Consider the following 15,247-nt stretch of genomic DNA (forward strand, 5'->3'; position numbering starts at 1 on the left):
AATATACTTCAAGGACAAAACAAATCCTAACTCTATTAATCACTAACAAAGAAGAAATGATAATTGCTAAGAAAATGAAGGTAGAAAAGTCTCTAGTATGTAGGAAACTCTTTGCAATACATAGACTATTTCTTTACATATTATAATTTTGAGTAGAGTAAAATAAAAATAAAATAATAATCAATGCTTCTGGAAGGCTCCTTCTGATCATGGCAAATATGGGAAGGTGATAGGACAAGGTGCAAATGAACCACACACGTCAGTTAAGAGACGGTTTTAATAGCTGAGCTTGAGTGAGTCAGAAGTACACAAAGGCAGTGATAGATGGGGATGGGGATGTTTACAACCTCTTTTCTTTCTTATAAAGAAGGAAAAGTTAGACTAAAGTCTCTGTGATAAGTAGTTTCTCTTTGATTAGGGGCTGGACCTAGCGACTGGCTTCTAAAGAATGGAATAGAATACACTTGCGCTAAAGAATGGCGCCAGTGATGGGGTGTCACACAGAGACGGTTATAAAAGACTAACTTCATTCTTGATCTTCTCTCTCTCTTTTTTTTTCTTTTTTAAGATTTTATTTATTTATTTGACAGGCAGAGAGGCAGGCAGAGAGAGGAGGAAGTAGGCTCCCTGCTGAGCAGAGAGCCCGATGAGGGGCTTGATCCCAGGACCCTAGGATCATGACCTAAGCTGAAGGCAGAGGCTTTAACCCAGTGAGCCACCCAGGTGCCCGATCCTTCTCTTTTCTTATTGTATCTGTTTGTTTATCTATCTGTCCATCTATCTGGAACCTCTCCTTCACCAATTCTGGTGGAGCAAGATGCCATGATAGGAATTGCTTGGTTGCCAAGGAAGAGGTAAATTCTGCTTGGTTGCCAAGGAAGAGGTAAATTCTGCCAAGGACCACGAGTGAGCTTGGAAACAAATCTTTCCCTAGTTGAGCCTTGAAATGACGACAGTGCTAGCTGACATCCTTGTGGTTTTAGCTTTGTGAGAGTCGCTGAACCAGAAGGCACAACTAAGCTAGGACTGGATTCCTGACCCACAGAAACTGTGGGATGATAAATTTTGTCGGCTTAAGCTACTAACTTCTGGAGTAATTTGGTATGTAATAATTGATGACTAATAACAGTGTCTAATTTACTTCCTCCTCAGTGCGTCCAAGAAATAATGCATTAAATATCTTTTTGAGAATTTTGATGTTTAGGACAAGATGAATGTATCTCTTTGGTTTTCTTTCAGTCTGATTTACAATAGTATATCATTATTTGAATAGCTTGTGATAATTTTAGGGCTTTCACAGACATCTATAATAATATTGTGACCTGGCCTTTATTATCTCTACGTTACACTGAAGAAACTTTGGCTCAGTATAGTTAGAAGATCTCATAATCACAACTGTCAGGGAAAAGAGATTGACCAAGAGAGAGCTGGGTCTAACTCCCAGCCATGAACACAATAGGCCATCACCCCTGAAATGACATAACGTTTAATGCTATGAAAATCATGGCGGAGGCGACTTTTGTTCACCAAACACGGGGCTCTCCACATTGCTCAGGCCTCCTTTAGTCATACAGAGCTACTGTATTGACACTAATTCTAGCTAATTCCCTGTAAACAGAAGTGGCCTTCCCACCTCTAGGCTAAATCATCCTAATTGTGGTGCCCAAACTTTCACTGCTCTCTTCTCTGGCAACACTGACTTCAGAGGCCCTGCTTCCAGAGGGCACAGACATGGAATGGTAGGGCCTCTGCCAGCCTGGATCCCTGAATACAGTATGAATCAAAACTCCCTGCTCGCTCCTGGTATGTACACACCATGAGTAAGAGATCAACCTTTTGATGTTACACCACTGAAATTTCAGAGCTAAATTTTATTGCTGAATAAACTTACTTATCCTAAATACAGCACAGAACTGAACAAAGGTAATTCCAAATGAGCAGGAAAAGTTGTATTCTCTCCTTTACCTGAAGAGATATAGTGTGTGTTACTCTCCTAAAGTAGATTTCCTCCCGTCTTCCTGCCTGCCTGCCCCTCCCTCCTTTCCTTCTTTTATTCCCTTTTCTTTCTAGTCAAGCAACATGTAGTGTACTATTAGTTTCAGAGGTAGAGTCTGGTGAATCCTCAGTTGTGTATAACACCGAGTGCTCATCATATCACGTGCCTTCCTTAATGCCCATCATCCAGTTACCCCATCCCCCCACTCCTCTCCCCTCCAGCAACCCTGAGTTTGTTTCCTAAAGTTCAGAATCTCTTAGAGTTTGTCTCCCTCTCTAATTTTGTCTTATTATGTTCATCTGTTTCCTTTCTTAAATTCCACATATGAAATCACGTATTTGTCTTTCTCTGACTGACTTACCTCACTTAGCATAATAATCTCTGATGCTAGCCACATCAATGCAAATGGCGAGATTTCATTCCTTTTGATGCCTGAGTAATATTCCATTATATATATAAAATGTTATATATATAATTTTTAATTTATAATACCTAAAAATAAATATTATATATTTATATATTTAATTTTATATATTATATATATTTTTATATATAAATATATAATTTTTATTTATAATATTTAATTTATAATATCTAAATATATTTAGATATATATTATCTAAATATATATATATATATATATTTGTATATATATATATATTTATATCTAAATATATATATATATATAAAGATTTGTTTCCAAATATATATCTAAATATATCTAAATATGTTTAGATATTATAAATTATATATATAATATATATAATATATATTTAGCTTTATATAATATATATAATATATATTATATATTATAAATATATATAATATAAATATTATATATATTTATATATAACATTTTATATATTTACATATTTATATATATAAATTTATATAAATTATAGAAAATTTATATATAAATATATAAATATATATTTTTATATATAATTATAAAATTTATATAAAATATATATTTATATATAATTATATATATAAATATATAAATATATATTTATATAAATCATATATATTTATATATTTTTTATATTTTATATAATATATATTTCATGTTTATATTTATATTTAATACATAAAATATTTATAAATATTTATATTTATACTATATTTATATTTATATTATAAAATATATATTTTATATATATCTTTATATACATCTTATATATATAAAATATATACATTTATAAAATTTATATATTTATATATAATTATATATAATTTATATATCATATAAATATTATATATTATATAAATTACACAAAATATAAGTAAATATTTATATATTATATTTATATATTATATATTATATATAAATATTTTTATTTATATATTATATTTATAATATTTATATTATATAAATATATATTTATATATAACATTTTATATATAATGGAATATTTTCTATATAATATATATAATATAATATAAAATATTATATTATATGTAAATACATATACACATATATGTAAATACATATATGTTACGTATATTTTTTCTTGAAGACAGTTTGTTTAATGACATCTCTTCATCTTCAAAGTCTGACATACACCATATCACAACTTCAGTTACTGGTCACCACTCTCACACCTGCTGAATGAGAGCAGGTAGACCACTTCCTAAAAAAGGACAGGGTTGGCTCTGGGGGGGCCTACTGCAGTTGCACAGAGCTTGGCCTCAGAAGGACCTTAGATTAGATTTTAGTGTTCTGTTGTTGCTGTCTTGAAATTCTTAATAATTTTACCTTTGAATTTGCATCAATAAACAGAGCCCAATAAAGTAATGGAGCTTAAGCTTGGCCCTCTTAGCTCACATGGTCCTGGCTCTAAATGCCTCTTCAGGACAAATTCTCAGCTCCCCTTACCTTTGTCCTCTGCCTTGCCTAGCCTCTCCTTCCCCATGCTGGTTTCCTTGCTACATTCTGGTCCTGGCATAGATGGGAGTTAGGCACAGATATTCCATGGCTTCTAGGCTTAGTAGTTACTGCCCATGCCCTGAGAGCTCAGTGGTGAGTAAGTGGAGAGCTTCTAACCTATCCCCAGTCCAGGTGCCAAGGGCATCCAGATATGCAGGTTACAACATCCTTGGGGGTTGCCCATACATGGGACTGAGAAGATGGGCCTGTAGGAGGGGAGATATCTGGCTCAACTTTTCAAGATGCTTTCCTGGCCAATGCATGGTAAGTGGTTCAGGCTGCTGTTAGGCAGAGCAAGTGTGCACATGGCCTATATCATCTGTCAGAGCCTGGGTGCCTGAGAGATCCTGGCTCACCCTACAAATATCCTCATGTCTAAGGGATCTTCCTTGGATTGCTCCATGCCTGAGAGCATCCCCTGTCCCTCATGACAGCCTTCCTGAGTCTGGCTTGTAATTTTCATTTCTGCCAGTTCCAGGCAGTCTCTGGGGATAAACCACAAATCACAATTGTATAATTTCAGTGATTCTGCATACAAGTTAAATGCTCTGATATTTGCATTTAGAAGTGGCATTTCATGATACAAAGATGGAAAGATCCATGCTGATCATTTAAAATTGTAACTTTCCTTTACTTAGAATTGAATAGTAAATAAAGGGGGGGACCACAAAGAGGAGGAAAAAACTTTATGTTTTAATACTTCTAATGACATTTTCCCCTTGATTTTTGAATAAGGGGATCAGCCTTGTTATTTTGCACTGAGTCCTGCAAATTATGTAGCAGGTCTTGAGGAAGAATCAGCACTGGAAAACAAAAATAAAAAAACAACAAAAAAAAAAAAAAAACTAAGAGATGAATAAATCATACAACTGTGATTTCTTCCAATACAAATCTCCCATTGTAAACTCCTGGTGCCTTAAGATGCTGTTTAGTTGTCCAAATCTCTTTAAAAATCACAACCTACAGCTGGTTTCACCAAGCCACCTCTGAAGTCTTTCTGCTTTGAATTGGGTCCAGCCATACACAAAAGGCTTACATCTCTTCCTTAACTATAATGCTAAAATGAAACATACAAGGTCTAAAAAGGAATTGCTGAATAGGTTTACAGATCCTGGTAGCAGAGGGAAGTCACAAAGAAAGACAAAAGAGTCTTTTGCTTCATACTTGCTTTTGAAATTCCATCCCTCCAGCTCCTCTGTGCGTCTTTCTTGCAAAGGGCAGACTTTATTTCTGCCAAAATCTTTGCAACGGAGCCAACAGAATTTATCTCAAGCTTGGCAGCCAATATACATTATCCACAGGTTTCTGGCTAAACTATTAAAATTAATCAGGTGGCAAACTTTCATTTTAGCAGCTCTAATAAACAAGAGAACCAGAGTCCCAGGGGGTAGAAATGTCAGTAAATATAGCAGCTTTAAAAAGGAAGAAATTCTTCAAAATGTCTTAGGATGTATGCAAGTTTTAGTCAAATGGACCTACACTACAGTTACAGTGGAGGCAAAACCATTCATTTTTACTGAGGCATGTTTCACTGCGACCAGAGTCAACCCCATTCCCATATAGAATTTTAAGCAAACTTTCAGGTTGCTTGAGAAGATGTTCCATTTGCAGGGAGGGAGTGGGGTGGGTGGGGAGAGTCTTTATGGATGTTGTTTTCCTCGGGGACACTGAAATAATACTGAAGCTAGGACTTCGAATCATAGACCTGATGCTAGATTTTTAGAAGGCACACATGACAGAAACAGGAGTGCTCGGCAAATGTTTCAGGTTTCTCAGCTTTCCAGCACTTGTGCAGTTAAGCAGATTCATATGTAACCCGTTCTGAGCGAACGTGCTGTGTATTGCTTCCAGGCTAAAGCACAGAAGAGCCATGTGAATTCTCCAGGCTTCTCTCTTCCCCCGTAGCAGTGACAGGTTGGATTACAGACTTCACTCCATTTGGATTCCTGAGAGACCACATAGGGCACACCCCCGCCTAACTGTGTTGGCTATGCAGCGTGGAAAGGCAGCAAGCACTTGTGCAAAGGCCCTGGTGCTTAGAGGTTAATTTGTAATGTAGTGTATCTAGCCTGTCCTAATTAATGATAAAATTAGTACCAGTGGTGGGATGTGGTCCCTGAAAAACTAAAAATGATAAAGGCAAGGCCCACTAAGCAAAGGGGCTGGAGTTAATAGGCATCCTTGCTTTGCAATGGCCAGACATTTGATAAAACTGTGCTCTGCGGTAACTTGCAAGGGAGATGGTACAGCGGATGAACGATACCTCTGGGGGAATGGCGGTGGAAAACAAAATGATTGTAGTGTGTATTTGTGGTTATTTTCTGCATTTGCCTTGGGATTCCAGAAAGAAAGAGAGAAACCCACAAAAGAGCTGGCTGGTTGCAAAGAGAAAGAGAAGCAAATAGAAAAATTCCAGAAATGCTTGACCTGCCAATATTGAGAAAGACAATTTTGAATGACAATTCCAACCTTTAGGAAAGATTAGTTGAAGGCCGTGACCTTCAAAACAGCTGTCACAATCCTTCAATGGATTAATGTACCACAGGAGAAATATCAGATTAAGGATATGATATTCAGAAAAGCTTATCAATTGATTAATTATTTCAGGGCAAAGCTCATATTAAGCAAGTCCCTTCTACCTTCTGTTTCAGGCAAACTCGGCGTACCCACCTTTAACTGTCAGGAGACAGCAGTTTTGGTGTCAAGAAGATAAAGAAATGTAACAAATGTGAGGACCAAGTTTCTAAAAAGGCCTGTATGTATCGGGGACGGCGGTATTCCTTGTACCTGCAAATGACAGGAAACAAACAAATATGAAGTCTACTACATCTCTGAGTGACAGGCTTGGGCTAGCACATCTGGGGCCACAACCTTCTAATGGATAAGGACTACAGTACCTCAACAGTCATTTTTGTATGTGGTACAGAGGATAAGGGACCACAGAGAACCTCCCAGACCGGTGCACAGGGATCATGGAAAACAATGAATCAGAGTACTTAACCAGAAAGCACAATCAGAGCCAAATTAAAAATTCCTCCCTATCCTTGGGGGTGCTGTTCTTGACAACATTGGCCCAGCGGTGTTGCAGCACAGACCTGACTGCTGCATTGCATGACTCCAACTTTAATCCCTCACCTTGGTTATCTGGCACCTTGTATCAGATGTGTGCTTCAGGGCACAGCATCTGTGGATTTCCTGTCTATGTAACTAACAGGAACCTAGACAATGAAGAATGACCACTCAATTTGATGCCAAGGCTATTATGCATTGCTAGAAACCCCGATGTTTGAGTTCTTTATATTGGAAGGAGAGAAGCATGTTCTAGGTGTGGGAAGAAGAAAGTAGAGAGATTTTTGACTACCCGAAAAATAAGCTGTCATATGACTAATTATGTATTAAAGAATATAATACAAAGCTTAAGAGTTTCCAGTACTCTTCCTCTGCTGCAGTGACCAGTGGCACATCCAGTGGTGGAAATTTCCATCAGCTAGTATCCCTGAGGGAGCCTCTACGCCCATATAACTGCTTTGCCTAAGTAATATGGAAAAGATTCATGGAGTTAAACCAAGATTTGGGGGTTAATTTATTACCATCACATAATCTAACTTAACCTGACTAATACAACAAGATATGTGGAATATTATTTCTAATGAACAGAAAAGAGTGAAAATAAAACCAGCGAGTTTCAATAGTAGAGTGAGTTCATCGCTAGTGAAAAGGATATGGGAACGGGCCTCCAATGTGGAATCCAGTAGACCCAATTTGAATCTGTTCCCTTTTATCTCAATAATTCTATGACCTTGGACTTGTTATTTAAACTCTTTAGGACTAATATCCTCACATGTAAAGTGGGGGTAATGAAACCTGTCTCAGGTTGTTATAAGGATTAAATACATATTTTTATACAAAGGAATCAATGCAATGACTACACAAATGCCAGCTACTTTTCCTCTTTACTCCTTCCCCCACCAGCCCTACCGTTCCTTACTGGATGAACATGGTAAAAAAAATTCATTAAATGAGGCATAGGAATGCCTCCAAAAATTCAATTGCATTTCAGAGAAAGGTCAGAAAGATAACACAAATTCTTGAAGCGACTGGGCATAAAACTGTTGAATTGGTGTCAAATTCTAGTGAACTTGAAAGCTCATAACTTTAAAGCAAATTATAAAACAAAACAAAATGAAAGGAAAGAAAACAAACAAATAAAAGCCCCAAGCAGGTCAAACAGAAAGATGCAGTGGCTAGAAAATTGAGATTCAGCCATGGGTGTGTCAGTATCTACCCTAGAATGAGAGAAGCATTATGTCTCTGACATCAGATTGCTTCGCCTGAATCCCAGTCCGTCCACTAGTTTTGGAGCAAGTATCTGAACATCTCTGATACTCAGTTTCCTGTGTGTAAAATGGGAAGGATGATAGTTTCTTCTTCATAGGTTGCATGTGTCCATCATACTGCCTGGTAAGTGTGACCACCTACCACCATCATCATTACCATGGTTGGATATGGGGTCAATGCAAAGGGGGTTCTTGAAAGTCGGAAGAACTGGGATGAAATTAGTAGGCTGAGAATGTGAATCTGTTAGTTTTATTTGAGAAGGTTTGGAAGCACTCTAAGCTACTTTTCTGATCCCTCGGTGTGGAGGCCAAGAAAAACAAGGCTGTACCCACCTCAAGTCTAGCCCTAACATCACCCTGCCCTCCATAAAACTGAAGGAGGCTGAGGTTGAGGTGGAAGAAAATGGAAACAAAGTTAAACCTAAATCTCACTAACAAGAACACTTGATAGGAGAAATGTGACATGCTACCAGGAAACTCCCAATTGTCATCATGTTAGTGCCTCATCAGAGGGAGAAACGGCCTTGATTTGATAATAACCAGGACTCCAATATCCTGACAGTCTTTTTTACCCTGATAGACCTTCTGAACATCCCCTTTGTCCTCACCTACTGCTGAGCCAGCAGTCGTGGCCCAATTAACTACTGCTGAGTCCACCCCCACTCTGCCTTTAAAAACTCTGACTGTAATCCGGTTAGGGGTCCAAGTCCCTACTCTGCTGTGTTGGGTATACTTGGGCCCAAGCTTAAGCATGTCACCTCGGAGTCCAAGTCCCTACTCCACTGTGTTGGGTATACTTGGGCCCAAGCTTAAGCTTGTCAAACAAACCCTCATGTGATTGCATTGGTGTTGGCTCCTTGGTGGTCTCTTGGACACGAAAACTTGGGCATAACACTCGGTACATGCTCAACAAGCAGATACACTTTCAATTTTCATTCTTAGAAGAAGAAATTACCAAGTTAAAAACATGGAAACTGGAAGTTGAATGCTGACTTTGCTAAGGTTTAGAGAAATCTTTCAATAAAGGTAATGTTCTGAGACAGCTACTATGGCTAATCATAAATGATTGTTATTTATTAAACATATCTCTCATTTGTTGTGCAAGTATTTCACTGATCACCTAAGTCATTTTATCTTAATCCAGTGGGTGAACACTGTGTCATGTGCTAGGGATACATCTGTAAAACAGCAGATTCTAATCTTGGCCTTCTGGCAGTTCATAACCAAAATCTCTAGAACAAATTAATCACTTTGGTTTGCCTGTATCTATTACTGTTCTTATCACCTTGCTCTGCCCTAATTTCTTTGACCCCCCACAATAGCAATAGCTATCTCTCACTTGAGGGCAGTGAAAATGGCTTACTTATCTTGATAACAAGTGCTAAAAATAGTTTCTTATTTGATTAAAACTTGCTGAATGAATTAATGAATGAAATTAAATTAGCCTCAGAATAGCCTATGTATTTTTATCCCCAATTTTATATATAAATATACGACTTGTTTTAACCTTTGACTGATGAGTTCTGAGATTGGGCTGAGATTTGCATATATAATGCTTTTAAAACTTAAATTAAATAATGTTTGATTTCCTTAGTCTGAAATAGATTCAATTTTACTTTTTTATATTATGTTTCTTGATTTTATGCAGGTGCAGGAAGTCAGGTTGTCTTTCTGACTTAGAGTCAAATGATTTCGCAAATTCTGTGTTGCAAATAATGTAAGCAAGGTAAGGAAAACCTACTCTGAACATTCATTTTCACTTTTAAATTAAATTGCAAAACATTGGCCTTGCCCAGATACATTAAGAATTTTTTCTCTTGAATATGTATTGCATTCAACAAATAGGCATGGGTGCTGTCTGTATAAACATCCCTTCCCCCGAGGCACCATAACCAACCACTATGAGGACAAGAGCTGGGTTGGGTTGGAGTGGGATTTAGGTTCTACAGAGAGATAGCTGAGAGAAACTCCTGTCAAGGGCAATTGGAGGAAGTAAGTGTGGATATTAAATTCCAAGATTTGGAATAGGAGATCAACACTGGCTTCTTCTTTTTTTTTTTTTAAGATTTTATTTATTTATTTGACAGAGATCACAAGTAGACAGAGAGAGAGAGAGAGAGAGAGGAGGAAGCAGGCTCCCTGCTAAGCAGAGAGCCCAAAGTGGGGCTTGATCCCAGGACCCTGGGATCATGACCCAAACCAAAGGCAGAGGCTTTAACCCACTGAGCACCCAGGTGCCCCCAACATTGGCTTCTTGAGGCCAAGAGATGAGTGTACCAGCAAAGATCTCATCACAATATAGAGACCCAGGTTCTTAATCTAGCTCAACCATGTATAACCCATATTATTTGTATTTATTTTTTAAAGATTTTGTTTATTTGAAATAAAGCAAGAGAGAGAGCATGCGCAGGGGCAGGACAGAGGGAGAGGGAGAACCAGGCTCTCCACTGTGCAGGGAGACCAATGAGGGGCTTGATCCCAGGACCCTGGGATCATGACCCCTGCTGAAGGCAGATGCTTAACGGACTGAGCCACCTATGTGCCCCATATAATCCATATTATATTTAAGAAATTATTTAGCCACCCTGAGAACCAGTATTTGAACCTTAGTGAATTCATTAGGGTAGAGGTTCCCTGGCAGTCCATCAACTGTACTCTTTGGTGACTTAATATATTCCTTCTCTGAACACCCCATAGATGATATTTTTATTATGGCTCTGTTTTCATATTGCATTTCTAAATGAAACATTTAAAAGCAGCACTGATATGTACAACTAGAAAGAATGTGAAATGGCATGTCCTTCCCAGAAAATAATTCGCCAATAGGTTAAAAAAAGAAAAAAAAAAGTTAAAGTGTGAATTCTACTTGTAGGAGTGTGACCTAATAACAGTTGTGATCAAGGATTTATACACCAGCCTTTTTATTACAGCATTAGTTATAATGTGATAAGGCAGATATAATTTAAATTTTAAATAGAAGAACAGTACAGGTAAATGAAAGCATGTTATGCAGACATCAAAAATTATAGTTAAACAGAATATTTGAAGACATGTGGAAATAACTGTCATAGAGTATTACAAGAAAATAGGTATTTTAAGTATTTTAATTCAAGTTCTATTCACTTTAAATGCATATGCATATGCACTTTAATATGTAATATTAAAGAAAGAAATACACCAAAATATCAATGTGTGTTCCTGTTATGGGCTAAACTGTATCCTCCTAAAATTCATGTGTTGAAGTTTTAAATGCTAGTACCTTAGAATGTAATTGTATTTGAAGATAAGTTCTTTAAAGAGGTCGAGTTAACTGAGGTCATCAGAATGGGCCCTATCCAGTATGACAGGTGTCCTTACAAGAGGAAGAGAAGCACAGACACACAAAGAAGAACGACCATGTGAAGGCACAGGAAGAAGGTCATGTCATCTTCAAGTCAAGGAGAGAGGCCTCAAAGGAAACCAACTCTGCTAATGCCTTAATCTTGGGCTTCCAGCTCCTAGCACTGTAAGAAAATAGATTCCTGTTGTTTAAGTCACCTAGACCGTGGTACTTTGGTATGGCCGCCCTAGCTATCTAATACGGTTCTTCTGGGAGGTAGACTTTTAAGTATTTTTTATTTCCTTTTTTATATGTGTTTATGTAGTCTCCAGCATTTCTACCATGAGGCTAAGCCCTGAGTACAGACACTGTTTCCTTAGAGATAGGTATATTTTTTCCTCTTTCTTCTTGCTGAGTAAGCAGGTCCGGATCCCACAATTGTAAGTTGATCAATGTGTGTCTCCACAACTTGCTTGAGAGCCCTTGGAGGGCAAAGACTTTGTTCGAATAAACTTTGTAATACCTCTACCTATTGTTGCAATTGGCACATATTAGACCTTGCCGCCCACCCCCTAAATGTGTGTGGAGTGATATTTAGGTGACACTGATTTATAATGTGTTTGGTCTGCACTCTACTATTATAGAACAGTTTACTCTGTAGCTATATGGTGAACATTCTGAGTTTTGCATCACTTCTGCAAAAGCATCATTTATGGATGCTAAGTTGAGACTTCCCTTCAACATAAGGAAAAATTCAACCTGCTGTTCTTTTGGCTTCTTACTAGTGCTGCCTAGTTTTCACTCGAACTTTCCATCAGCAACCCCTTTCCTCCCATACCTCTTTACATTCTTTTTTCCGCCACTACCACTTAGTTCCACACACAAGCACACATGTTTTTGTCCAAAGGATGGGTCAAAGATACTTTGAGCTCAATAAAAAGCATTTCATATAAAACAATAAAAAGCATTTCATGTAAAAGAATACTGATCTAAACCGTAGACTAGAATAGAGTTTAGGGAAAGTAGAAGATCAAAAAAATAGGTTTCCTTGTCTATTTGGAGAGAGGGGAGGGGAGCTGGAAAAGAGTAAGAAATCAAGTATGAGAGCAGGCATCAATAAATAGTTCCTGCCTCATTTTAGTCACTTGGCAGAAGTAAATTTGTCTATTTTTCTGAAAAGGGCAGGAATCCCTTGGAGGTTTGGAATCAAGGCTAACCCTCTTCTTATCCACTGAATTTTTCCTTGAAAATGTCATTATTTTAAGACACTGATACATCTTTCTAGCTACTTTTAAGCACCTACTAAATCAGGGTATTTTGCTTGTATAATATTCCTAATCCAGAAATCATCCCTGAAAATAGTAGTATCAATATTAGACAAACTGATTTCAAAAGGTTAACTAGCTTACCTAAGGTCACAGGAAAATGTCTTTAGGGTAAGCAGTCATCTTAGATGAAGTTTCTAGGATCCTTGCAAGAATAGGTTCCCAAGAAGAAGAAAACCTATTTATTGCAGATCTAACATGACATTTATTTTGCATACGTAGTCTTGTTCGATATGCCTGGTATTGCTAACAGGTAGAAATTAGTATTGCTCTCTTACATGGCAGAAAAGATGGGAAAATCTGCCAATGAGCACAATTTTAACTAATAGAGCTGAAATTTGAGTCCATTTTCATCTGATTTGGATGAAATCTAAATAGAGACTTTTCAGAAATCATTAAGAGAGTGCCCTCAAGTAGAAAAAGTATGAGGAGTATAATACACTCTACACTATTACTGTCTCCAATTCAATGAATTTCTCTTGACTCATAGAGATAAGAGACAGTTCCATATCTCCAGCATGGGAGTAAAGCTAACGCACATTTTATTTTTAACAAGTTGTGCTGCTCTGCTTTTAAACACCAGCAAAAAAAGAGACTTAAGCTCAGGTCATATATGAATAACATTTTCTCTGTTGCTGAGCAAGTAAGAATTTGACATTCACTGTTATCTAGGTTATACTTTGTCTATTACTGATCAGTCTAATATAGTAGCCACTGGCATGTGTGGCTATTAAAATTAATTTAAACTAAATGAAGTTAAAAACTCAGTTTCTTAGATGCACCAGTCGCAGTTCACATCCTGAAGAGCCAGAAGTGGACAGTGCAGGTGCAAAACCTTTCCATCATTGCCAAAATTTCTGTTGGAGAACATTAGTTGATATTAAAAACTTGCAGAGGGTTACAATGTCTTCTTTGCCGATAGAATATATACTACAAACAGCTGTTGTGTCAAACAAATGTCCTTGAGATCTTGCTTACTAACCTCCTCTATTCAGAAGGGATCATTTTTCAAGCTAAGTGTCAAGACCAAATGGTAGATGAATGAATTATGAGAAGGAACCCAAGCAAAAATCATGGATTGAGATACCCATATTCATCTACATTTCATAAAAATCACAATCAGTGACCTATTAAGGCACTAAGAGATGAAAATTGGAGAACTTGCATAGCTTTCATTGGTTTGTGCATTTATTCTTATAAGTAACAGTCATTCAGCTTCTGCTGCAGATGTGGGTATTATAGAATTTATAACCAAATACCCTCAAAGATTTCAGAATTAGTGGCAGGGGCAGAAATAGACCATTTTATCTGAAACTCAATGGGCTAATTGCCACTGTTTGGAACAGAAGTATTTTGTTCATAGCATATGTTTTTCTGGGAGCTTGATTCAGGCTTACTCTAGAAAATGAAGGAGAGGGAAGACAGAGCTGCTGGACAGAGCTGCCGGAGTGAATGCTGTCGTGGGAAAAGGGTGGTTGTGCTGGTCATTCTTAGCTTGCCACCCCAAATCTGTTGTCCATGAATTTCTGTCTTACTCTTTGCAAAAAGGGAGGCTGACCCTAATGGATGTATCACCTACACCCCTTGCTGACCAGTTTTCAGTTGAGTTTGACCAATAGAAGTTACCTGTCAGATATCAGAGGTCTGGAGTGGAGAGAGCTTAGGTTATTTCCTTCTCTTTCCATGGGAGGAGCTGGAACTCTCAAAGGTTACAACTCCTAGGTCTAACTCTTAGCTGGGGATTCATAACCACAATCTCCTCTCCTGTCCCTTCAGCTGTGGAGCTTCGCCAAGCTCTCAGCTCAACAGTGATTTTTTTCCTTCCTTCACGCTACTCACATTAACTAGAAGGAGTCCCTTCATTAAAGTGTCTCCACTTGAAACATCTGGGTTTAATTCCATGTCCATCTGGGAGCCTGACTTTTAATACCATGAAAGAAGAGAAGCCTGATAGCTGAGAGCCAGAGAATGAGGACTTCTGAAGGAAGGCATGTTTGAGGAGGATTTTAAAAAGCTGGACTGAACACAGTATACCAATGCCTTTGGAGTTCGAGGAATTATTTGAGGAACTTTGAAGAGTTTACAAAATCTGTGTCCTACTTCCCATTTCCCTGCCCTCCATTCCCACTCCCTAAAGATTACCTTAGTGAGTAATTTCTGGGTAACCTTCTAAATGTTCTGCACTGCATGCTCAAACATATGGTCTGAGCGCCCAGCTGCACTCAAGCACACTGTAGGAAAATAAATTCTTGTCCTACTTGTCAGAGAGGAGCATGGTAGACACCATCATAACTTTTCCTCCTTTGACTGCACACTAGAGGTTCTCAAAGTGTGATGCCATGA

At 37.6% G+C, this 15,247-nt stretch overlaps 1 long non-coding RNA gene across 1 annotated transcript; it reads left to right on the plus strand.

The window, feature by feature from the left end:
• Positions 1-907: 907 nt before the first annotated feature.
• Positions 908-9,986, plus strand: LOC101677706. The gene is made up of 3 exons (XR_200388.1): positions 908-1,101; positions 6,575-6,678; positions 9,909-9,986. It is a non-coding gene; the product is annotated as an uncharacterized LOC101677706 (long non-coding RNA).
• Positions 9,987-15,247: the final 5,261 nt, after the last annotated feature.

Source organism: Mustela putorius, unplaced genomic scaffold, assembly GCF_011764305.1.
Source record: "Mustela putorius furo isolate JIRA1106 unplaced genomic scaffold, ASM1176430v1.1 tig00003962_pilon_pilon_pilon, whole genome shotgun sequence".
In the NCBI taxonomy this organism is placed as follows: Eukaryota; Metazoa; Chordata; class Mammalia; order Carnivora; family Mustelidae; genus Mustela; species Mustela putorius.